The sequence below is a fragment of the Bombina bombina genome, chromosome 5 (genome assembly GCF_027579735.1).
Source record: "Bombina bombina isolate aBomBom1 chromosome 5, aBomBom1.pri, whole genome shotgun sequence".
In the NCBI taxonomy this organism is placed as follows: domain Eukaryota; kingdom Metazoa; phylum Chordata; class Amphibia; order Anura; family Bombinatoridae; genus Bombina; species Bombina bombina.
Window position 1 is genome coordinate 145993782 of NC_069503.1, and position 27031 is coordinate 146020812.

Genomic DNA, 27031 nt, shown 5'->3' on the forward strand with positions numbered 1-27031 from the left:
CGGATTAGGGGTTAATAACTTTATTATAGTAGCGGTGAGATCCGCTCGGCAGATTAGGGGTTAATAAGTGTAGGTTGCTGGCGGCGACGTTGAGGGGGGCAGGTTAGGGGTTAATAAATATAATATAGGGGTTGGCGGTGTTAGGGGCAGCAGATTAGGGGTACATAGCTATAATGTAGCTGGCGGCGGCGTGCGGACAGCAGATTAGGGGTTAATAAGTGTCGGTAGCTGGTGGCGACGTTGAGGGGGGCAGGTTAGGGGTTAATAAATATAATATAGGGGTCGGCGGTGTTAGGGGCAGCAGATTAGGGTACATAAGGATAACGTAGGTGGCGGTCGGCAGATTAGGGGTTAAAAAATGTAATCGAGTGGCGGCGATGTGGGGGAAAAGTGAGCGTTAGACCCTTTTTTGACTGATTCCAAATACCGGCGGTAGCCTAAAACCAGCGTTAGGAGCCTGGTTTTCACGGCTACCGCCAAACTCCAAATCTAGGCCTAAGTTTAAACTATATATTAAACTAACATTACTAGCATACTAAAATTAAAATAACTACAAATTAAATAAACTAAATTACACAAAAAAACTAACACTACCAAAAAAAATTAAATCTACAATTACAAAAAATAAAAAATACTAAATTACAAAAAATAACAAACGAAATTATCCAAAATAAAAACAATTACACCAAATAAAAAAGCCCCCCCCCAAAAATATTCCTAGCCTACAATAAACTACATATAGCCCTTAAAAGGGCCCTTTGTAGGGCATTGCCCTAAAGAAATCAGCTCTTTTCCATGAAAAAAATACAAACACCCCCCCAACAGAAAAACCCACCACCCAACCAACCCCCCAAAATAATAACCTAACTCTAACAAAAACCTAAACTTCCCATTGCCCTGAAAAGGGCATTTGTATGGGCATTGCCCTTAAAAGGGCATTCAGCTCTTTTTCATTGCCCTAAAAAGGGAATTTAGCTCTTTTAAAAAGGCATGAACCCTATTCTAAAAAGAAAACCCAACCCAAAAAAGTAAAAAAAAAAAACCTAACACTAACCCCCGATGATCTACTTAAAGTTTCTGAAGTCTGGACATCAAGACAGCGAGAAGTCTTCATCCAGGCGGCGAGGTCTTCATCCATCCAGGCGGCATCTTCTATCTTCATCCAGACGGCATCTTCTATCTTCATCCCAGCGGCACAAAGCGGGTCCATCCTTCAAGACATGCGGTCTACGGAGCGTCCTCTTCATATGGTCGCCGCCATATACTGATTCTTCAATGCAAGGGAGCCATTTCAAAATGGCTACCCTTGCATTCCTTTTGACTGATTTGATTTTTGAAATTCAAAACAGCCAATAGGATGAGAGCTACTAAAATCCTATTGGCTGTGCAAATCCCCCACATGTTGGGTAGCGGTGGAATAGGGGTTAATATCTTTATTATAGCATGGGCGATGTTGGGGTGCGGTTGAATAGGGGTTAATAACTTTATTATAGTGGCCGCTATGTCAGAAAGCGGCGGAATAGGGGTTAATATATTTATTATAGCATGGGCGATATTGGGGTGCGGTTAAATAGGGGTTAATAACTTTATTATAGTGGCCGCGATGTCGGGGAGTGGTGGAATAGGGGTTAATAACTTTATTTAGGTGCCGGTGATGTCGGGAGCGGCTGATTAGGGGTTAATAAGTTTATGTAGGTGTCTGCGATGTCGGGGGTGGCAGATTAGGGGTGTTTAGATGTAGGGTTTATGTTAGGGTGTTAGGTTTAAACATAACTTTTTTTCCCCATAGACATCAGTGGGGTTGCGTTACGGCGTTTGACATTCCGCGCTTCAGGTGTTAGTTTTTGTTCTAACACGCTCTCCCCATTGATATCTATGGGGAAAGCGTGCACTAGCACGTATTCTCAGCCCTTGGATTTTATGCGGTATGGAGCTCATCGCAACCATATCGCGCGCACAAGGAAGCTTTTTAAAAACTTGTAATGGCAGCGCTATGGAGGGTGAAATAACGCAACTTTTGTTGCATTCGTTTCACACCCTCTATAGCGAAAAACTTGTAATCTAGGTTTTAGTTATTAATTACAACTGGCTGCAGCCTACTGCATCCTCCTGTACAAAGATCATCAGTAATTTAATATGTCCAAATGAAAGTAATATTTTTTCTGAACTAGACCAATTTGTACCATGAAATATAAGAGCCTTGGAGGAACTTTGTTGTTTTATAACTATTTCCAAGAAGAACAGACCTCCGGCTTTAGGTTTTCTAATTCTTTTTTATTTTGTTAGGTAGGTTAAAAGGACAGTAAAGTCATAATTAAACTTTCATGATTCATATAGAACATGTGATTTTAAATAACTTTTCAAATAGCTTCTATTATGTTATTTGTTGTATTCTTCAGCTTGCTCCCATAACATAAGTAAACTGGATTATTGTTTAAAATTGTATGCTCTACCTGAATCATGAAAGGCAAATGTTCATGTCCCTTTAAAAGATAATCACCAAGATTCCTTACTCCTTTGTTCACTAATTTGTTGAACAATGGAAGGAGAATTTCAGAATTAAGATAGAGTTGCCTGTATTTTATAATCATCGATATACCTATCAATGAACAATTTATAGACATGTGTAAAAAGATTTATCTTTTTGTTTTTGGTTAATTGTTTGTCCATAGGTATGGGTGCTATATCTTTAAATGATGTTTAGATAAATATTTATATGCACCTGGCTTACTGTAATTTAAATCTTAATATCCATCTTCATTTACTGTATGGCTCAGGGATTCAACTTTACCCATTTTAATAAAAAGAAAGATTAAAACAAATATACATATTTCTAATGGTTTACAGCACTGCACAAAGGTTACTGACTGTATAGTAAAACTGTATTCATATAGTCAATATATTATGTAGAGATACAAAATTACATAGATGAGTGTGGGATAAAATAATTAGAATTTTTATAGGTTGAAAAAGCCAGAAGCTCCCTGCCGAAATGTACGTCGGATATAATAGGACAATTGGACCCATACATCCCTAGCAGGTTTGGCAGATGCTGTATAGCTTGTTTTAATATGCAGTCTTGTTTACCTGAGTGATTCTAAGTGTATAATAAATACTTTTATTTTACAAAATATATGAGTTCTGTGTGTCCTCCTGCAGCACAAGGATATTTACATGGACTTTTAAACTTAGAGCTAAGTCATAGTTCTTGCATGTGTGAGTAGAACTCCATTTATCATTTGAATTGGACATTTTTCAGGGCTTTACTATTGTGTTCCCGTCCTCTTTTTTCCCAAGGACATTATTAAAGAAGACCCCTGGACTGTATATCTTATTTTTCGTGCACAGTTTGACCCATTGTTTTCTGTTTATTATGACAATGTAATAGCACTTACCCTTAGTTTAAAAAAAGCAGTAAGCCAATCATAAAATGCATATTCGTATACACTGTGAACTTTGGCACATGTTCAGTAGGAGCTGGTGCCTCAGAAAGTGTGAATATAAAAAGATTGTGCACAATTTGATAATGGAAGTACATTGGATAGTTGTTGAAAATGATGTGCTCTATCAGAATCAGGAAAGCTTAAAGGGCCATAATACCCAAATGTTTAAACACTTGAAAGTGCTGCAGCATAACTGTAAAAACTGACTAGAAAATATCACCTGAACATCTCTATGTAAAAAAGAAAGATATTTTAACTCAAAAGTTTCTCAGTAGCCACATCCCATTGTAATGGACTTCTAAGCAGCAAATCAGTATGTCTGTCCCAGAACAGCTAAAGGATTGAGCCTTGTGCACTCTCATATTATTTCCCTATTTAGCTTAAGGAAGTTTACTATGAAATCTCATGAGAGTTAAGTCAAATCTCATGAGATCACAGTAAAAGAGTTCATGACCTCAGCACTGTTGATGCTGATTGGCTGCTGTTCATTTCTTCATTTTTTTTTTTTTTGCCTGCAGCTGAGCAGCAGTTGAGTATAACTTTTTACACAGAACTTACTCTGCTGAGCTGAGGAAATTGTGAGGTAAAATATCTTCCTTTTTTACATAGAGATGTTCAGGTGATATTTTTCTGTCAGCTTTTGACAGTTATACTGCATCAGTTTCAAGTGATTTAGCATATGATTATTATGTCCCTTTAATTTTGACTTTACAGTCCCTTTAAACTAGGAATGTGCATTCAGATCCTTTGTGAGAATCTGAATGCAGAAGTAGGCGGCTGCTTGTGCCGTTCAAATATTTTAATAGCAGGATTGATTCTAGTGAAAGATCTCCACACTAAGATTTGGATTTGCAGAGATCTTAGCATGGAGATCTTCACTAGAATTAATACGGCTACGAAAAGATCAGAACGGCACAAGCACCCACCTACTTCCGCATTCGGATACTCAGGAAGGATAAAAAGCACATCTGGACTTTAAACTATGTTTACATGAGATTATCTATAGAACATGAACTCTTATGTGCTAAACAATGCTTTCTGTTTAACAATAACACAATACATATTTGTGAATAAATTTCTATTGTACAACTTTTATGTAATGTATAATATATAATAGTTGAATTGACTGCCTTTCAGTTTGCACATTAAGTCAATATATATTTTATTGTTGATTTAAATTTCCTAACCCTTATCATATTAAAGGTGTGTTTTGTTATTCTAGCACTTGTTACGTTATTTTGTTTTTAGGAATTATGAATCATACTGAGCCCTTCCTATAAAATGTGATCCTGGGAAAAAGATATTTTTCCACCAGACTTGTGGGTTAGAGATAATGATCTGATTGCAAGTTTTCCTTTTTCTTTGTCAAGTAATTCAAAGATATGTCCAACATATACGTGTCAGCGAAGGAGATACAGGATTGAGAAAATTGCAGGAAAAATAGAAAGCAATAGATTGGAAAACTGCCAGGGAATGTCGGGTGGTGTTAGACTGTGGGTAAGAAATAAAATTCCTCCTATCTCTTTCCTTTAACAGTGCCTGCTCTAGCTAGACTAAATAGATTCTTATGTCTTTAGAACACCCAAGTTCATGGTCAGAAAACCTGACACTATAAAAAAGTGATTATTTCTGCAATTGAAATAATGGTGTTCATTAAATACTGGCAAATTTCCAGATCCCTGGCACTGTGGAGCAAATGCAAATGTGTTTCTCTTCATGTTGTTTAAATTTCTTCATTTATTTATATATATAGTATTTTTTATTTCTTTTTTTAATATATAATTTAAAGAGTTCATTTTTTCCTCTCTGTGCTTTTTTTTGGAACTTTTGAGTTTTAACTTTAATGTTTTTTAAGCTTTGTTCTTTTTATAGCATTCATCAACATTTCTGTGAAAATCGAAACCATGTGCATGTCCTTAATTATACATTCCTATCTGGGTTAAAAAAAGGCTTATACCTCACATGTCAGAAGAGGTATGCTTTTATTTGCAAGAATTGATTCTGTAACAATGGAAACACAGCCCCCAGTTCTGTATAATGTGACCTCACTCTCAGGGTCATTTGGACTGTATTCCCTCTTTTTTTGGGTAAATTTGTAGAATAGAAAACATGTCATTTTTAATTAACTCTCTACAAAATAAAACACACACACATATATATATATATATATACAGTGAGGCCCCGGTTTACGCACGACTCGGTATACGAAATTTCGGTTTACGAAATCGAAATTTGAAGAAAATTTGACTCGGTTTACGAATTTTTTTCGCAATACGAAACAAAATGCCGGTTTGCCCCCCTCGGTTTACGAATATTTTTCGCAATACGAAACCAGTGGCCCCTGTGCCCCCTGCATACTCAAGTATGATTGAATTAATGAAGTTTGGGTACCAGTGTGGAGGTGTTGGAGAGGTTTTGGAGCCATTTTGCAGCAAGTTGTTGAGCCTTTTGGAGCCATTTGCAGCAAGTTGTGGAGCCTTTTGGAGACATTGGAGCCATTTGCAGCAAGTTGTTAAGCCTTTTGGAGCCTTTTGGAGCATTTTTTGGACACTTTATTTGAATTTTTTCGGACCTCCGGAACGCATTAATTGATTTTCAATGCATTCCTATGGGAAACCGTGTTTCGGTTTACGAATTTTTCGCAATACGAAACGACCCGGAGAACGAATTAAATTCGTAAACCGAGGCCTCACTGTATATATATATATATATATATATATATATAAATATACTGTATATATACCTACCAGTCTATCTGTCTATCCTTCTGTTTGTCTATCTGTCTCTATCAAAACTCTCTTTTTTTACATTCTTGTTGAAGCCAACATTTATCATGTTTGTTTAAAAAAAATGTCCCAGATAAAGTTCTGGTGATAGATGTTGGCAATATTTTGTCATCTTCAGACTTTTTAGATAATGTTTATGCACAATAATAATTATAATCCATATCAACTTAATTTTTATATATTAGGAAATGTAAATTGGCATTATATATTTATTTATATATTAATTTGGGTCTGGTGAAGGTATGCAATGTTTACCACTGATACAAAGCTGATTTTGATTGTATATAAAAAAAAAATTAGATATAAATGTGATTTTTCTTTTCTTTTGTAATTTAGAGCCTAATAATAAAACAGCAAAATATTGAGAAACATGTTTTTCTATTCTGTAAGTCCACAAGGGTCTTCTAATATATTTTTTAGGAATAAATGGTTTATTTTATAGAAGATTTCAAAAAGGTAATTTTCCAGCCTCCAGTAGATTTTAAAAGACCTTTATTAGTTTCTTACAGGGTCCATTGTAACAACGACGTTTCGAACCTATACCAGGTTCTTAATCATGTTTATAGAATAGTGTGCAGGTGTGTCTTTTATACCTGTCCATTTCCTATAAGATTACACAACAGTGCCATCATGTGGTCAAAATTTAAAATTACAAGTGATAAATAAAAAACTTGAGTTATTCAGCTTCTTGTACATATCAAATTGAATTTTTAAGCTAGTTACCCTCTTTTTCTTAATTTTATCACATGCAACATTAAAACCAAATTTTACTATATTTACAAATAAAACCTATACACATAAGATATTGGAATCATATTAGCTACTACAGATAAATGCTACAGTTATCAATTAGAAAAATAATGACCATTCAAAATCTTTATTCAAACCGTCAGGTATCATGGTGTTTAACTTGTTAATCCAAAACATCTCCCTTCTTTTAAGCAATTGGTCTCTGTCACCTCCCCTCCTGGGTCTGTCAACTTGCTCAATGACTTGAAATCTCAGTTGACTGATGTTATGACCCATGGAGAGGAAGTGACAGGAAACAGGTGCCTCTGTATTTTTATTCCTGATGTTGGATTTGTGTTCAGTTATTCTTGTTCTTACTTCCCTACTAGTTTCACCTATATAAATCCTGGCACACGGACATTTAATGAGGTATATAGAGTATGTGCTTCTACATGTTAGATATTTTTTGATTGGATATTTAGTCCCCTTAATAGGGTGGAAAAATTCTTTCCCCTTTATTATGGAGCTGCAATGGCTACAATGTAGGCAAGGATAACAACCTCTATTGTCAGGTCCTATTGATGTTTGAATGCTTTTCTTTTTGCTACCAATATCTGCTCTTACTAGTAAATCTCTCAGGTTCTTGGTTTTTTTGTAAGCTACAATAGGTATATTTTTAAAATCTTCAACTTGAGGATTGCATTCTCGAAGTATGTGCCAGTGTTTATTAATAATGTGTGAAATTTTAGATCCTAAATTATTGTATTGAGTTACAAAAACTATTCTATTTTCTTTTGTTTTGTTTTTTGTATTACAATCTTCCTTATCTTTGCAGTACTCTAATTGTTTTGTGATTAGTTCTTCTGGGTATCCTCTTCTTTTAAATTTTTCTGCCATTTCTTTTAATCTTATATCACATTTCTTTTTGTCAGTAACTATTCTTTTTACTCTTTTAAATTGACCTTGGGGTATGGCTTCTATTGTTTTTTTAGAGTGGAAGCTATCATATTGTAATACTTTATTTTTGTCTGTGGGTTTCACATATAGATCTGTTTTTAGGAAACCTTGTTCTTTATATACAAAAGTGTCTAAAAATGCTACTCCTGTATCTTCAATGTTAAGAGTAAATTTTAAGCCTGTGACAGATGAATTAAGGTGCTCAACAAACTGCCATAGGCTCTCAGTGTCGCCCCACCATATGCCAAATATGTCATCCACAAATCTCCACCATGCTGCACCATATTGAAGAAATAATGGATTTGAGTATACAAATTTTTCTTCTATGTGGGACATAAAAATATTGGCATATGTTGGGGCGACACTGGAGCCCATCGCAGTACCTTGTTTTTGCAAATAAAAGGTGTCTTGGAATAGGAAGTAATTTTGATATAGAATAACAGACAATAAGTCTGTCAAAAACTGTATTTCTTTCTCAGTGTATTTGTTATTTACTTTTAATGTGTTTGTTACAGCCTCAATGCCACTGGTGTGCTTTATGGAAGTATATAAACTAGTGACGTCTAGTGTATATAGGATGCATTTATCTCCAATTGGTCCAATATCTTTTAGTTTCTCAAGGAAATCATTGGTGTCTTTTAGGTAAGAAGATGTTTCTAACAAGAAGGGCTGTAACACTTTATCTAAGAAGGTTGCAATTTTAGAAAAAATGGAATTTACTCCTGCCACTATTGGGCGGCCTGGGGGTTTAAATTTGTCTTTATGTATTTTGGGTGAAGCATAAATTACAGGTCTTACTGGGTTTTTTTCTATTAGACACTCTTTAAATTCACTAGTGATGATGCCATTCTTGACTGCTATATTGGTAATGTGTTCTATTTCTTTATTTATTTGCATTGTGGGATCTCCAGTTAGTGCTTCATATACTGTGGTATCATTTAATTGTTTTAGAATTTCATTTACATAATCTGTTTTATTTAGTAGTACTACTGCCCCGCCCTTATCTGCCTCCTTTATTATGATTTCTTTGTTGTTTTGTAATTTGTTGATGGCTTCTTGCTGTTTCTTATCAATTTGTACTAATTCTCTTTTTCTGTTTCTTTTTAATACATTTTTTACTTCTTTTTTAACTAATTTTGCAAATGTAGCTACACTATGTTGTGTTGGTGGGTTAAATTTACTCTTACCTTTGATCCCATATATCCCTGGATTATTAAATTTAGTATCCTTATTGATACTGTCTTTTGCCATTATAACAGGTATTTCTGTCATACTAGTGAGTGTAGAGAAATGTACCTTGAGTTTTAGTTTTCTAAAAAATCTCTCTAAATCTTGTTCTATGACAAATTCATCATGCATATTGGATACACAATATGATAAACCTTTATTTAAAATTTTGTATTCTGTTTCTGATAAGGTGTAATTAGAAATGTTATGGACTAAATCATCCTCTGTGGTTTCTTTATTGTGATATGACTCAGTATTACTTTTAACCATAGTTTTACCATTGGATTCAGTGGATATTTTCTTAAATTTTAAGGTGCTGATGCCTTCAGTAGTGTCCCTTACTAAAGTGCTTTCTGCATAAAAAGTGCTATTCAAGTTTAAAGTGCTAACCTTGTTATCAATATTGACTACTAACGTGTTATCTAATTCTAAAGTGTCTGTGTCTTTAACAAAATTACTTTCTAAGGTGTCGACATTAATTGAATCAAAAGTGCTTTTTCCATTGTGAATTGTTTTAACATTCAAAAACTTTTTGTTAGTGCTAGTGCTTAAGTTACCATTGTGAATGTTAGAGCAATATACAGAATCTTTGATCATATCATACATTTCATTAAACTGTCCATCATGTTTTTGTTGAATTGTCTCTTTAGAATGTCTATACACTGTATGTTTAGGTACATTTACTTTACCCATATTGTTCATGTGTTCTTGTGTCATTTTCTTACTGTGCCTTGTTTGTTCCGTATATGTTGTTGGGAGAATGTTTTCTTGGTTCTCTGATGCCATTTCACCAGTGTTTTCTTTTTGTTGGGGAGGTTCTGTCTGTCTATCGACTTTGTTTGCTTCATTAGATGTGCCTGATGGTTCTGCCTCGCTACTCAGTAGCGGTATTGCCCCCGCTGGTATCCTTTCGTCTGTTTGGCTCTCTGGCGCTCCGGTTGTGACGTCGAATAGTATGCGCCTCTTCCGATGCTTACGCCCGGCGCGGTGTGATCTACGTCTGAATCCTCGGTTAAAAAACCGGCAGACGATTCTGAACCACTACCGCTGTTGTCTTCCTGAGCCGGGCGTTTTCTGGCTTCTTTCCTTCGATCTTTGATGTCAGCATTAGGATGCCTTTGATTGCTGCTTCTCTGGCGCCACTTGTAGACGTTACCAGATGAGTAGTCTTGTTCATCTCGTATGAATTTGGATCTTTTGCGGCTCTCTAGTTGTTTTCGATATTCCTGTGTCGATTTTTCCACCTCTTTAATCAGTTTGTTGTATTCATCTAAAGATATATTGTGAATGAGTTGTTCTTTTTGTTCACTTATGATATCCTTGTATTTGTTGATTTCTCTTTGTGCATATTCAACAGTCCATGTAATGAGATCATATGAACATTTGTTAAGAATGCTTTCAAATTTCTCACAATAATCTTTTTTATCTGAAAAGAGTGTTGGGCAGGTAGACATCCTCAATCCTCTGGGTATACTTTGTTCTTTTTGGTATTCGCTCAATGTTATGGCATGCAATTCTAACACCATTTTCCTTTTGTTGTTTTTTTCAAAATTTCTGCTTGTTGCTTCCCCAGATGTAATCTGTAAAAAGTCTCTGTTACCAGATACTGTAGCATATATCTGCTGTGCTGATTCCTCGTCATAAGCAAATGTTTTGGGAACCACTTCAGTTGTCTTCTCAGTGTTTTTATCAGCCATTGTGCTTTATTTTCTTTTGTAGATGCAGGTGCTCTCCAGGCTCAAAAGTAATATAAATAAGTGATGAGAGACAGCTCCTTTTCAAACAGGGGCACAGGAAAGGGTTAGCCAAACCCCAATATCAATTTCAAAAAGGTAATTTTCCAGCCTCCAGTAGATTTTAAAAGACCTTTATTAGTTTCTTACAGGGTCCATTGTAACAACGACGTTTCGAACCTATACCAGGTTCTTAATCATGTTTATAGAATAGTGTGCAGGTGTGTCTTTTATACCTGTCCATTTCCTATAAGATTACACAACAGTGCCATCATGTGGTCAAAATTTAAAATTACAAAGCACAATGGCTGATAAAAACACTGAGAAGACAACTGAAGTGGTTCCCAAAACATTTGCTTATGACGAGGAATCAGCACAGCAGATATATGCTACAGTATCTGGTAACAGAGACTTTTTACAGATTACATCTGGGGAAGCAACAAGCAGAAATTTTGAAAAAAACAACAAAAGGAAAATGGTGTTAGAATTGCATGCCATAACATTGAGCGAATACCAAAAAGAACAAAGTATACCCAGAGGATTGAGGATGTCTACCTGCCCAACACTCTTTTCAGATAAAAAAGATTATTGTGAGAAATTTGAAAGCATTCTTAACAAATGTTCATATGATCTCATTACATGGACTGTTGAATATGCACAAAGAGAAATCAACAAATACAAGGATATCATAAGTGAACAAAAAGAACAACTCATTCACAATATATCTTTAGATGAATACAACAAACTGATTAAAGAGGTGGAAAAATCGACACAGGAATATCGAAAACAACTAGAGAGCCACAAAAGATCCAAATTCATACGAGATGAACAAGACTACTCATCTGGTAACGTCTACAAGTGGCGCCAGAGAAGCAGCAATCAAAGGCATCCTAATGCTGACATCAAAGATCGAAGGAAAGAAGCCAGAAAAACGCCCGGCTCAGGAAGACAACAGCGGTAGTGGTTCAGAATCGTCTGCCGGTTTTTTAACCGAGGATTCAGACGTAGATCACACCGCGCCGGGCGTAAGCATCGGAAGAGGCGCATACTATTCGACGTCACAACCGGAGCGCCAGAGAGCCAAACGGACGAAAGGATACCAGCGGGGGCAATACCGCTACTGAGTAGCGAGGCAGAACCATCAGGCACATCTAATGAAGCAAACAAAGTCGATAGACAGACAGAACCTCCCCAACAAAAAGAAAACACCGGTGAAATGGCATCCGAGAACCAAGAAAACATTCTCCCAACAACATATACGGAACAAACAAGGCACAGTAAGAAAATGACACAAGAACACATGAACAATATGGGTAAAGTAAATGTACCTAAACATACAGTGTATAGACATTCTAAAGAGACAATTCAACAAAAACATGATGGACAGTTTAATGAAATGTATGATATGATCAAAGATTCTGTATATTGCTCTAACATTCACAATGGTAACTTAAGCACTAGCACTAACAAAAAGTTTTTGAATGTTAAAACAATTCACAATGGAAAAAGCACTTTTGATTCAATTAATGTCGACACCTTAGAAAGTAATTTTGTTAAAGACACAGACACTTTAGAATTAGATAACACGTTAGTAGTCAATATTGATAACAAGGTTAGCACTTTAAACTTGAATAGCACTTTTTATGCAGAAAGCACTTTAGTAAGGGACACTACTGAAGGCATCAGCACCTTAAAATTTAAGAAAATATCCACTGAATCCAATGGTAAAACTATGGTTAAAAGCAATACTGAGTCATATCACAATAAAGAAACCACAGAGGATGATTTAGTCCATAACATTTCTAATTACACCTTATCAGAAACAGAATACAAAATTTTAAATAAAGGTTTATCATATTGTGTATCCAATATGCATGATGAATTTGTCATAGAACAAGATTTAGAGAGATTTTTTAGAAAACTAAAACTCAAGGTACATTTCTCTACACTCACTAGTATGACAGAAATACCTGTTATAATGGCAAAAGACAGTATCAATAAGGATACTAAATTTAATAATCCAGGGATATATGGGATCAAAGGTAAGAGTAAATTTAACCCACCAACACAACATAGTGTAGCTACATTTGCAAAATTAGTTCAAAAAGAAGTAAAAAATTTATTAAAAAGAAACAGAAAAAGAGAATTAGTACAAATTGATAAGAAACAGCAAGAAGCCATCAACAAATTACAAAACAACAAAGAAATCATAATAAAGGAGGCAGATAAGGGCGGGGCAGTAGTACTACTAAATAAAACAGATTATGTAAATGAAATTCTAAAACAATTAAATGATACCACAGTATATGAAGCACTAACTGGAGTTCCCACAATGCAAATAAATAAAGAAATAGAACACATTACCAATATAGCAGTCAAGAATGGCATCATCACTAGTGAATTTAAAGAGTGTCTAATAGAAAAAAACCCAGTAAGACCTGTAATTTATGCTTCACCCAAAATACATAAAGACAAATTTAAACCCCCAGGCCGCCCAATAGTGGCAGGAGTAAATTCCATTTTTTCTAAAATTGCAACCTTCTTAGATAAAGTGTTACAGCCCTTCTTGTTAGAAACATCTTCTTACCTAAAAGACACCAATGATTTCCTTGAGAAACTAAAAGATATTGGACCAATTGGAGATAAATGCATCCTATATACACTAGACGTCACTAGTTTATATACTTCCATAAAGCACACCAGTGGCATTGAGGCTGTAACAAACACATTAAAAGTAAATAACAAATACACTGAGAAAGAAATACAGTTTTTGACAGACTTATTGTCTGTTATTCTATATCAAAATTACTTCCTATTCCAAGACACCTTTTATTTGCAAAAACAAGGTACTGCGATGGGCTCCAGTGTCGCCCCAACATATGCCAATATTTTTATGTCCCACATAGAAGAGAAATTTGTATACTCAAATCCATTATTTCTTCAATATGGTGCAGCATGGTGGAGATTTGTGGATGACATATTTGGCATATGGTGGGGCGACACTGAGAGCCTATGGCAGTTTGTTGAGCACCTTAATTCATCTGTCACAGGCTTAAAATTTACTCTTAACATTGAAGATACAGGAGTAGCATTTTTAGACACTTTTGTATATAAAGAACAAGGTTTCCTAAAAACAGATCTATATGTGAAACCCACAGACAAAAATAAAGTATTACAATATGATAGCTTCCACTCTAAAAAAACAATAGAAGCCATACCCCAAGGTCAATTTAAAAGAGTAAAAAGAATAGTTACTGACAAAAAGAAATGTGATATAAGATTAAAAGAAATGGCAGAAAAATTTAAAAGAAGAGGATACCCAGAAGAACTAATCACAAAACAATTAGAGTACTGCAAAGATAAGGAAGATTGTAATACAAAAAACAAAACAAAAGAAAATAGAATAGTTTTTGTAACTCAATACAATAATTTAGGATCTAAAATTTCACACATTATTAATAAACACTGGCACATACTTCGAGAATGCAATCCTCAAGTTGAAGATTTTAAAAATATACCTATTGTAGCTTACAAAAAAACCAAGAACCTGAGAGATTTACTAGTAAGAGCAGATATTGGTAGCAAAAAGAAAAGCATTCAAACATCAATAGGACCTGACAATAGAGGTTGTTATCCTTGCCTACATTGTAGCCATTGCAGCTCCATAATAAAGGGGAAAGAATTTTTCAACCCTATTAAGGGGACTAAATATCCAATCAAAAAATATCTAACATGTAGAAGCACATACTCTATATACCTCATTAAATGTCCGTGTGCCAGGATTTATATAGGTGAAACTAGTAGGGAAGTAAGAACAAGAATAACTGAACACAAATCCAACATCAGGAATAAAAATACAGAGGCACCTGTTTCCTGTCACTTCCTCTCCATGGGTCATAACATCAGTCAACTGAGATTTCAAGTCATTGAGCAAGTTGACAGACCCAGGAGGGGAGGTGACAGAGACCAATTGCTTAAAAGAAGGGAGATGTTTTGGATTAACAAGTTAAACACCATGATACCTGACGGTTTGAATAAAGATTTTGAATGGTCATTATTTTTCTAATTGATAACTGTAGCATTTATCTGTAGTAGCTAATATGATTCCAATATCTTATGTGTATAGGTTTTATTTGTAAATATAGTAAAATTTGGTTTTAATGTTGCATGTGATAAAATTAAGAAAAAGAGGGTAACTAGCTTAAAAATTCAATTTGATATGTACAAGAAGCTGAATAACTCAAGTTTTTTATTTATCACTTGTAATTTTAAATTTTGACCACATGATGGCACTGTTGTGTAATCTTATAGGAAATGGACAGGTATAAAAGACACACCTGCACACTATTCTATAAACATGATTAAGAACCTGGTATAGGTTCGAAACGTCGTTGTTACAATGGACCCTGTAAGAAACTAATAAAGGTCTTTTAAAATCTACTGGAGGCTGGAAAATTACCTTTTTGAAATTGATATTGGGGTTTGGCTAACCCTTTCCTGTGCCCCTGTTTGAAAAGGAGCTGTCTCTCATCACTTATTTATATTATTTTATAGAAGACACATTTGTTGTGTATTACTTGACATGCACATCTGTTTAGTTATGAATGCAAATGTTTTAATGAAACACGAATATTCGTGTTGTTTTCATAACACGAATATCTGAGTGAATGCACAATGTAATTTGAAGAAAATGAATAAATACTGACGAAATTCAGCAGCATTCATTCATTTCCTTTAAATTACCTTAGGGGGTTAACCTTATTACCTGTAGCACTCTGGAGAGCCACACTAATCCCGATCCTTATTCACAGAGACCCAGGGCGCACTAATAGGAGGCTTAGAAGAGTAGATTCTAGAGCTTGTGTCAAAGGTTAAGATCTTTTAGCGCAGGCCCTGGGATCCACCGTGGTAAGCCTTCTATTAGTGTTCCCCAGGGCTCTGTGAAGAAGGATTGGGATCAGCGCAGCTCTCTAGCACGCTAAAGGTACATATTTAATGCTACAGGTGAACCTGTAGCAAAGAAAAATTTACATCCATTTAACGAAAATTAATGTAACATGTAATATTCAGTATTCGTTTAGTTCAATAAGATTGTCTGATCCAATCAGCCAATAGGATTGACCTCGCATTCTAATGGCTGATCGGAACAGCCAATAGAATGCAAGGTCAATCCTATTGGCTGATTGCATCAGCCAATCGGATTTTTCCTACCTTAATTCGGATTGGCTGACGTAATTTAAAGGAACCTTCATTCCGTGTTAGGGCATCGATGGAAGAGGATGCTCCGCGTTGGATGGATTGAAGATGGACCCACTCCGCTCCGGATGGATGAAGATAGTAGATGCCGCCTGGATGAAGCCTTCTGCCGGTCTGGATGTCCTCTTCTGCCCGGATAGGATGAAGACTTCTGCCTGTCTGGAGGTCGACTTGTGCCTGGCTGGCTCAAGGTAGGGTGATATTCAGGGGGTTAGTGTTAGGTTTTTTTAAGGGGGGATTGGGTGGGTTTTAGAGTAGGGTTGGGTGTGTGGGTGGTGGGTTTTAATTTTGGGGGGGTATTTTATTTTTTTTTTACAGGTAAAAGAGCTGATTACTTTGGGGCAATGCCCTGCAAAAAGCCCTTTTAAGAGCTATTTGTAATTTAGTATAGGGTAGGGAATTTTATTATTTTGGTGGGGTTTTTAATTTTATTAGGGGGCTTAGATTAGGTGTAATTAGTTTAAAATTCTTGTAATTTGTTTTTATTTTCTGTAATTTAGTGTTTTTTTTTGTACTTTAGATAATTTTATTTAATTGTAGGTAATTGTATTTAATTTATTTAATTTTTTTAATTGTAGTATAGTGTTATGTGTAATTGTAACTTAGGTTAGGATTTATTTTACAGGTAAATTTGTATTTATTTTAGCTAGGTAGTTATTAAATAGTTAATAACTATTTAATAACTATTGTACCTAGTTAAAATAAACCCTAAAATAGCTACAATGTAATTATTAGTTATATTGTAGCTAGCTTAGGGTTTATTTTACAGGTAAGTATTTAGTTTTAAATAGGAATAATTTAGTTAATAATAGTAATTTTATTTAGATAAATTTAAATAATATTTAAGTTAGGGGGGTGTTAGGGTTTGACTTAGGTTTAGGGGTTAATAACTAATAATAGTGGCGGCGATGTAGGGGGGGCAGGATAGGGGTTAATAAGTTTAATGTAGGTGGCAGCGATGTAGGGGGGGCAGGATAGGGGTTAATAAGTTTAATGTAGGGGGCGGTGGGCTCTGGGAGCGGAGGTTAAGGGGTTAAACATTTTATTTTGTTGCAGCGGGGTCCGGGAGCGGCGGTTTAGGGGTTAAACATTTTATTTAGTTGCGGCGGGGTCCGGGAGTGGCGGTTTAGGGGTTAAACATTTTATTTAGGTGCGGCGGGGTACGGGAGCGGCGGTTTAGGGGTTAATACGTATAATGTAGGTGGCGGCGGTGTCAGGGCGGCGGTTTAGGGGTTAATAAGTATAAAGTAGGTGGCGGCGGTGTAGGGGGGGCAGATTAGGGGTGTTTAGACTCGGGGTACATGTTAGGGTGTTAGGTGCAGACACTTCCCATAGGAATCAATGGGATATCGAGCAGCAGCGAACATAAGCTTTCGCTGTTTTCAGACTCCCATTGATCCCTATGGGATCCGCCGCCTCCAGGGCGGCGGATTGACAACCAGGTACGCTGGGCCGGAATAGTGGCGAGCATACCTAGTTGTTCTTTGATAACTTTGAGTCCGGCAGATCGTATGTTACGTCACTAAATTCTACTTTTGCCGGTCTGTAGGGCTTGATAACTATGGCGAATCAGCCTCGCCACAAATACGCTGCGGAATTCCAGCGTATTTGCGGTTGACGGCTTGATAAATAGAGGCCAATAACTGCAATCAAGCACTTTTTGTAGCTCTGAATAAGATTTCTACACTTCTCTACTGGGATTTTGGCTGACTTATCTTGAGCAAGTTGATCCTGCTCTCTCAGGTATGATGGGTGCCTTCTTAAACTATGAGTTTCAGCTGTTTCCACAGATTCAGATCTAAACTCATAGAAGGCCACTTCAGAACAACCCAATGCTTTGTTCTCATCCATTCTTGGGTGCTTTTTGAGGTATGCTTTGTCTCATTTTCCTGCTGCAGGACCCATGATCTGCGGCTGAGATACACTGGGAAATATGATTTACTCCAGAATGGCTTGATAGGCTCCTCATTTAATTGTGTAGAAAAACACGTATGTTCAAGCACAGTACAACTTCTGTGCTAACCAAAGAGAAAACAGAGGTGCGCCAAATGACAAAACCACAAAATGATAATATTAGACTTATGAAATGCCAACGTTAGTTATACTCAATAAAATACAGTATAAAAGATGTTATTATGTTATAATAATACAAATAATTCCCAACATAGGAAGGGGGAGAGAAAGTTATGAATACTTATAATGTGTCCCTCTGGTAGATACTCAGACTGATATTGGTCAATATGGGTAAAAAGTCCATCAATCAGATGATGAGCAGCTCTCCCCAAGATGTATGCAGAAATGATGAATGTCCTAAAAGACAAAAGAAAAAGAGGCGCTCTTGGTGCAGCAAGTTCCAATCAGCACAACAACCAGTGATCCATAAAATAGGTAAGATACTCACAAACAAATATGCACATGCAGTGCAATAATGGGTGGACCGAAACTTCAGAGCCATTCGGCTGACTCCTCAGTGGCAACTCTGCCAAGCGACGCTGTAACACCAGATAATGAATGCTGGAATCCAATCCTCCGTGATAACCTCCGTAGCGACCTAGGATGATCGGCTAGGAGGTGAAGTAAAGTCCACAGACTGCTATGAGTAACAAACAATTATCCAGAGCCAGGAAGAGTAGTAAAAAGTTCTGTTTTATTCAAAACTCTTAAAAGTTGCTTTGCAACGCGTTTCTCAGCTAACAATGCCGTTTCATCAGGCTACATAGTTGTTACACTCTACAGATATCTTTGGATTTGGTCTTATACTGAGGACCATGATAAAAATCTCACTACCCTTTCTAGATCTGATGGAAAGAATCAGAAACATCATGTGAAATGTTGTTGCAATATACAGAGAAGAAAACACAACACCAGTAATTAAATAAAATCATTTTCTGCAGGGGATACATAATATTATATAAAATAGATCAAGACCTATTTAACAAATGTCTGTTGGACCTGATCCGACAGTGTGGATCCGTTCCGAAAGACATCGCTGAATGTGAACAGCAATACGCTGTCCGTGTTCAGAATTGCACCAGCAGCTCACAAGAGCTGCTGGTGCAATGCCACCCCCTGCAGACTCGTGGCCAATGGGCCTCAGCAGGGGGTGTCAATCAACCCGATCATACTCATAAGATATACCACTGTATTATATGCCTGACTCACTCTACCTGCCATAAACTAAGTCTGGCAATGTTGGTCTAAAGCATATGCTTACATTTAACAACAGTCAAACTGACAAACCTCATATTCTCAATTTTTTACTTAGCATAAAATGTTTGAAATTCTATAGTTGTAAAGGGGCAACTCCTAGACCCCTGTCCACTAAATTCAAACAGGAGAAGGCAAAATACAACTATTTGTAAATAGATTGATCAAAAATTAAATTATAAAGAATACATAATACCATAAGCGTATCCTATAAATAGCTTGGAAGATTACAGGTGAAATTCGAAAAATTTGAATATCGTGCAAAAGTTAATTTATTTTACTAATGCAACTTAAAAGGTGAAACTAATATATGAGATAGACTCATTACATGCAAAACAAGATAGTTCAAGCAGTGATTTGTCATAATTGTGATGATTATGGCTTACAGCTCATGAAAACCCCAAATCCACAATCTCAGAAAATTAGAATATTACATGCAATCAATAAAACAAGGATTGTACATAGAACAATATCGGACGTCTGAAAAGTATAAGCATGCATACTATATGTACTTAGTACTTGGTTTGGGCCCCTTTTGCAGCAATTACTGCCTCAATGCGGCGTGGCATGGAAGCTATCAGCTACGCCGCATGAAAGCTATCAGCCTGTGGCACTGCTGAGGTGTTATGGAAGACCAGGATGCTTCAATAGTGGCCTTCAGCTCTTCTGCATTGTTCAGTCTCATGTCTCTCATCTTTCTCTTGGCAATGCCCCATAGATTCTCTATGCGGTTCAGGTCAGGCGAGTTTGCTGGCCAATCAAGCACAGTAATCCCACGGTCATTGAACCAGGTTTTGGTGCTTTTGGCAGTGTGGGCAGGTGCCAAGTCCTGCTTGAAAATGAAGTCAGCATCCCCATAGAGCTTGTCTGTGGAAGGAAGCATGAATTGCTCCAAAATCTCCTGGTAGACGGCTGCGTTGTCCCTGGACTTAATGAAGCACAGTGGACAAACACCAGCAGATGACATGGCTCCCCAAATCAACACAGACTGTGAAAACTTCACACTGGACTTCAAGCATCTTGCAGTGTGTGCCTCTCCATTCTTAATCCATACTCTGGGTCCTTGGTTTCCAAATGAGATGCAAAATTTGCTCTCATCAGAAAAGAGGACTTTGGACCAGGTCTGTTTTTCTTTAGCCCAGGTAAGATGCTTCTGATGTTGTTTGTTGTTCAGGAGTGGCTTGACAAGAGGAATACAACATTTGAAGCCCATGTCCAGGATCCGTCTGTGTGTGGTGGCTCTTGATGCACTGACTCCTGCCTCAGTCCACTCCTTGTGAAAGTCCCCAACACTTTTTGAACACTTTTCCTGACAATCCTCTCCAGGCTGTGGTCATCCCTGCTCCTTGTGGACCTTTTTCTTCCTCACTTTTCCCTTCCACATAACTTTCTATTAATGTGCTTTGATACAGCACTTTGGGAACATCGAACCTCTTTTGCAATTACCTTTTGAGGCTTTCCCTCCTTATGGAGGGTGTCAATGATGGTTTTCTGCACAACTGTCAGGTCAGCAGTCTTTCCCATGATTGTGATTCCTACTGAACCAGACTGAGAGACCATTTAAAGGCTCAGGAACCCTTTGCCGGTGTTATGGCTTAATTAGCTGATTAGAGTGGGACACTTTGAGCGTAGAATATTGCACGTTTTCACAATATTCTAATTTTCTAAAATTGTGGATTTGGGGTTTTCATGAGCTGTAAGCCATAATCATCACAATTATGGCAAATCACGGCTTGAACTATCTTGCTTTGCATGTAATGAGTCTATCTCATATATTAGTTTCACCTTTGAAGTTGCATTAGTGAAATAAATTAACTTTTGCATGATATTCACCTGCAAATGAAGCACTGACACCTGCCTGTTAATTAAGGGATGGCATTAATATAGTACCACCTAATTAACCCTATAACATTAATAAAGGGGATTCCTTAGAAAGCTAAAGGTTATTTATTAATTAATAAATAATAGATAACCTCTAGTAACCATCGCCCAAAATATAAAGTAGTTGCTCTGCTTTATTATAGGTTATCAATTAGGTGTCTGGGGCCAAACTTTAAATTGAAAAGATGTAGTATGAAGCACCATTCCTTAAGAGGGCTACAAACTGAATGGTATAAAACTAAACTATAATCAGCATTTTGTACTAAAAATATGTAATCAGTTACCTTGAGTATAGGTTATTTCTTTCACCTAAATAAACAGGGTATAGAAGCCTTAAAGGGACAGTAAAGTCAAAACTAAACTTTCATGATTCAGATAGGGCATGCAATTTTAAACAACTTTCCAATTTACTTTTATCATCAAATTTGCTTTGTTCCCTTGGTGGTATTTTTGAAAATCTAAACCTAGCTAGGCTCAAACTGATTTCTAAACAGTTGAAAACTGCCTCCTAGCTCAGAGCATTTTGAAAGTTTTTCACAGTTAGACTGTGCTAGTTCACATGTGTCATATATATATATATATATTGTATTCACTCCCGTGAAGTTATTTAGGAGTCTTCACTGATTGACTACACTGCATGTCTGTCAAAGGCACTTAGATAATGAGGCTGTCTGCGAAGGCTTAGATACAAGGTAATCACAGAGGTAACAATTATATTAATATAACTGTGTTGGTTATGCAAAAACGGGGAATGGATAACAAAGGGATTATCTATCTTTTTAAATAAGAAAATTTTTGGTGTAGACTGTCCCTTTAAGGGAGCCAGTGAAGCTAAATGAATAATCATTGGAAATAAGCCTGTGTCAACCCTTGTACAAAATAGAAATCAGAAAGGTGGCTCTGCGATATCACGGGTTATTGCTTTACATATATTGGACCAAACTATACCTCAAGAAATTAAACTATACTTTAAAGAAATAACACTTGCAGGGCTATAAATAAAAAGCTCTGCTCAGTGAAATCTCATTATATAACTAAAGCTAACATATAAATATATCTGTTTTTAAAATGATGAAAGTAGCCACATGTTCTCCAGATCATTAAGCGAATGGTGCATGAGCAGAGAAGATACTTGCCCTGATATTCAAAGATTCTCCAGCTTGGAGAGAAATTGTAGTTCAGACTTCACAAAGGCTGAACTCACTGAATTTTCAAAAAAAAAAAAAAAAGGGCGGAACTCTCAAGCATGGCGAGTTCTCTGTCATTTATTTATGTAAGGCAGAGACAAGCCCAGTGCAATATAGCAATGCATTATATGAGAGTTTTGTAACACGTACTTTTTGTGCATTGTATTTTAGATTACTATATATTTCAGATTAGTTTCTTTCATTATTATTGCATTTCAAGTGATTGTAAAGTTTAATGAATTAAAGTGCCTAGTATCTAAAAATAATCTTAAAAATAGGGGCACTTTAATTTGTTAAACTTTACAATGAAGCTTCTTTTTTAAAAAAAAAATACCTTTGCTTTACTGAAAAGAAGACCGGCTATCCCCAGCCGGTATCTCCTGCTGTAGTTAGCATATCGATGACAAATTTGGCTTCCTTCAATCGTTTCAATAAAGCAAAGGTAAGTATTTTAAAAAAGAAACTTTATTGTAAAGTTTAATGAATTAAAGTGTCCCTATTTTTTAGATACCAGACATTTTGATTATGCTTTTAATGTTTCTGTGTTACTTTAATAACATAGGATCATACTTTGTATAAAATTACATTGAACTTCGCATTTTCTCCATTTTAAAGTGATAGTTTCAGAAAGTAGGAGGGACAGGGCAGTTCCCTGGGCAAAACAGGGGAATTCCCAAGGTATGTCTCTCAAAATCCTTGTGAAATTTTCTAAGTTTTTAAAAAAAGCTGGTCTCACAGATTTGTCTCGCCAGCTGTATGCAGGTGAAGTTTGCTCAAAACTCATAATACACTCATTTTATCTAACAGAAAAGTAATATATACTAAAATATAGACAAAAGCAAATGAAATTATAATGAAAATATTTCAGTTTAATTTGGAATCGATGCAAATGGAACTTTTATTTCAGCCTCAGGGGTTCTCCAGTTTCCTTCTCTCTCCGATGTGGTATTTTGTATCCCAGTGAGCTTAATTTCTTTATATAGAAGGCATTAATCTTCTCTCTGGGATTTCCAGCTTCTTCCAGGGGCGTATTATGGCCAAGGCCAACAAGGCTGGTGCCTAGGGCAGCAGATTTGGGTGGGGCAGCACATCTGCCCTATCCTATCTTTAAAAGCCAGCACACAGTACAGTGAGCGATAAAGTGCAGGCTTTTACAGAGAAAACAAGGCACTGCGCTGATTAAGGTCGCTCTTCACAGGCAGTGTTTCTTTAAACCGTTGCTTCATTTAGAGCCACCAGCATTTTTGCAGTGGAAGTGTTCTTGGTGAAAAACTTGCCCGGGGATATGCTTACAAGGTGCGGCTGTAGGAGAAGACCTTGTGCCGATATGCTGCCTCCCCTTGTCAGCTGTGGTGGGTCTGCGAGCGCAGTGCTTATTGCAGGTCTTTGTAACTAACAGACTGGATGCGTATGTGCACTGCTATGATTAGCTTGTGATGTCTAATCATAAACTCGAACAGCTAGCTTTCCTGCATTCATGAACCCATGAGGTAAATAGTAATCAGACACTTAAAAAGTTTAATTACTTAAATGATGGCAATTACTGTATGTTGTTGCATGTGAAGGGCAGTGACTGTTTCAAAGTGTATTCTACTTTCTCTCCCTTCCTCTTCTCTCTCTTCTTTCCCTTTCTCCCTCCCTTAACTCCCTTCCTCCCTCAACTCACTCCCTCCCTCAACTCCCTCCCCTTCTTTCTTTCCCTCTGTCCCTCCCTTTGTTCCCTCCCTCACTCCCTCCCTCCCTTCTTTCTCTCAACTCCCTCCCTTGCTCCCTTCTTTCACTCCATTCTTTCCCTCCCCCTTTTCTCCTCTCTCTACCCACTTTTCTCTTCTCTCTCTCTCTTTCTCTCTATCCCTCCCTCCCTTCTTTCCTTTCCCTCCCTTTTCTCCCCTCTCCTTCTTTTCTCTCCCTTCTCTCAGGGAGAAAATGGTATGAGATGAATGCAATTCAACCCACCTGTATGCAAGTGTTTTGCTAGCCCATTTCTTTTAAATTGTTATGAAAAAAAAAAAAAAAATTACACACTGACCCCAAAAAATATAAAGGGGAAAAAAAGGCCTAAAACCTTTGGGGTTTTTTTTTTGGGGGGGGGGCAGCAGAATTTCGAGTGCCTAGGGCAGCACAAAACCTAAATACCCCACTGGCTTCCTCCCATTATCTTAGAATATTTATTGAGTTCTGCCCATCATTACAGTCAGCATTACAGGGAGTGCAGAATTATTAGGCAAGTTGTATTTTTGAGGATTAATTTTATTATTGAACAACAACCATGTTCTCAATGAACCCAAAAAACTCATTAATATCAAAGCTGAATAGTTTTGGAAGTAGTTTTTAGTTTGTTTTTAGTTATAGCTATTTTAGGGGGATATCTGTGTGTGCAGGTGACTATTACTGTGCATAATTATTAGGCAACGTAACAAAAAACAAATATATACCCATTTCAATTATTTATTTTTACCAGTGAAACCAATATGACATCTCAACATTCACAAATATACATTTCTGACATTCAAAAACAAAACAAAAACAAATCAGTGACCAATATAGCCACCTTTCTTTGCAAGGACACTCAAAAGCCTGCCATCCATGGATTCTGTCAGTGTTTTGATCTGTTCACCATCAACATTGCGTGCAGCAGCAACCACAGCCTCCCAGACACTGTTCAGAGAGGTGTACTGTTTTCCCTCCTTGTAAATCTCACATTTGATGATGGACCACAGGTTCTCAATGGGGTTCAGATCAGGTGAACAAGGAGGCCATGTCATTAGATTTTCTTCTTTTATACCCTTTCTTGCCAGCCACGCTGTGGAGTACTTGGACGCGTGTGATGGAGCATTGTCCTGCATGAAAATCATGTTTTTCTTGAAGGATGCAGACTTCTTCCTGTACCACTGCTTGAAGAAGGTGTCTTCCAGAAACTGGCAGTAGGACTGGGAGTTGAGCTTGACTCCATCCTCAACCCGAAAAGGTCCCACAAGCTCATCTTTGATGATACCAGCCCAAACCAGTACTCCACCTCCACCTTGCTGGCGTCTGAGTCGGACTGGAGCTCTCTGCCCTTTACCAATCCAGCCACGGGCCCATCCATCTGGCCCATCAAGACTCACTCTCATTTCATCAGTCCATAAAACCTTAGAAAAATCAGTCTTGAGATATTTCTTGGCCCAGTCTTGACGTTTCAGCTTGTGTGTCTTGTTCAGTGGTGGTCATCTTTCAGCCTTTCTTACCTTGGCCATGTCTCAGATTATTGCACACCTTGTGCTTTTGGGCACTCCAGTGATGTTGCAGCTCTGAAATATGGCCAAACTGGTGGCAAGTGGCATCTTGGCAGCTGCACGCTTGACTTTTCTCAGTTCATGGGCAGTTATTTTGCGCCTTGGTTTTTCCACACGCTTCTTGCGACCCTGTTGACTATTTTGAATGAAACGCTTGATTGTTCGATGATCACGCTTCAGAAGCTTTGCAATTTTAAGAGTGCTGCATCCTTCTGCAAGATATCTCACTATTTTTGACTTTTCTGAGCCTGTCAAGTCCTTCTTTTGACCCATTTTGCCAAAGGAAAGGAAGTTGCCTAATAATTATGCACACCTGATATAGGGTGTTGATGTCATTAGACCACACCCCTTCTCATTACAGAGATGCACATCACCTAATATGCTTAATTGGTAGTAGGCTTTCGAGCCTATACAGCTTGGAGTAAGACAACATGCATAAAGAGGATGATGTGGTCAAAATACTCATTTGCCTAATAATTCTGCACTCCCTGTATATTCTCTCTCCAAACTAGAGAATGTTTGATTATCTGGCCTATAGAAAGTAATTATGCTCCCTGTGAAACTGAAGCTAAATTTTTTGTTCTAATTTAAATAAAATGTAAGTGCAGGGCCCTGATCAGCCTGGAGAGTCTTAAGGGTTAAGGTTGCAGGGAGGAGGAGTGTGTGTGGAGCTGTAGGTTAGATTGCAACAGTGTTGCAGATCTAAGGGAGGGGTTTTACTCACAGATAAGAAGGGGATTCTGGGAGTTTGAGGCCCTCTTTCTGTTCAGGAACATCTGGAATCTTCTGCTGCAGTTAGCTGAGGGAATTTCTTTGTCATCATGGACAGGTCTCGCAGGTCTTCGCTTCCTCCATTGCGGTTCAGGGATGAGGCTTCATCTTCTGGGAGAAGGACACCTGTGGATAGAGAAAAAGAGATAAGTGATCAGGATATTGTTCCCCCTTCCCCCAGGCCTCAGGGCTGATCTCTGAGGCTAGGCCATAGTTCCCTCCAGGCCCATTTACCCACTAGTGTTAGGAAGGTGGGAGTTTCACAGGCAGGGGGGAGTGGATTAGGGGGCAGGCAATTAGAGGAGGCTGGGGGGTCAGGTTTAGTTAGGTTAGGCCCGGGCCCTTCATTTGGGCCTAGTACTTCTAGGGACGCCCCTGGGGTTTGCGGAGCAGGCCCCCCGGGTTCAGAACAAGCAGCATCAGTTTTGGGCTTGCAGGAGGGACAGCTGGAGGCCGTCTGGTCTCTGGTGCAGTCCCTCACTGCTGTTTTGGGCCCGGTATTTAACGGATCCGGTCTCGCGTCCGGTGCGGGGCCTAGTCGGGCCCCCGTGCCCGAGTCGAGTACCGGACCAGTTGGGC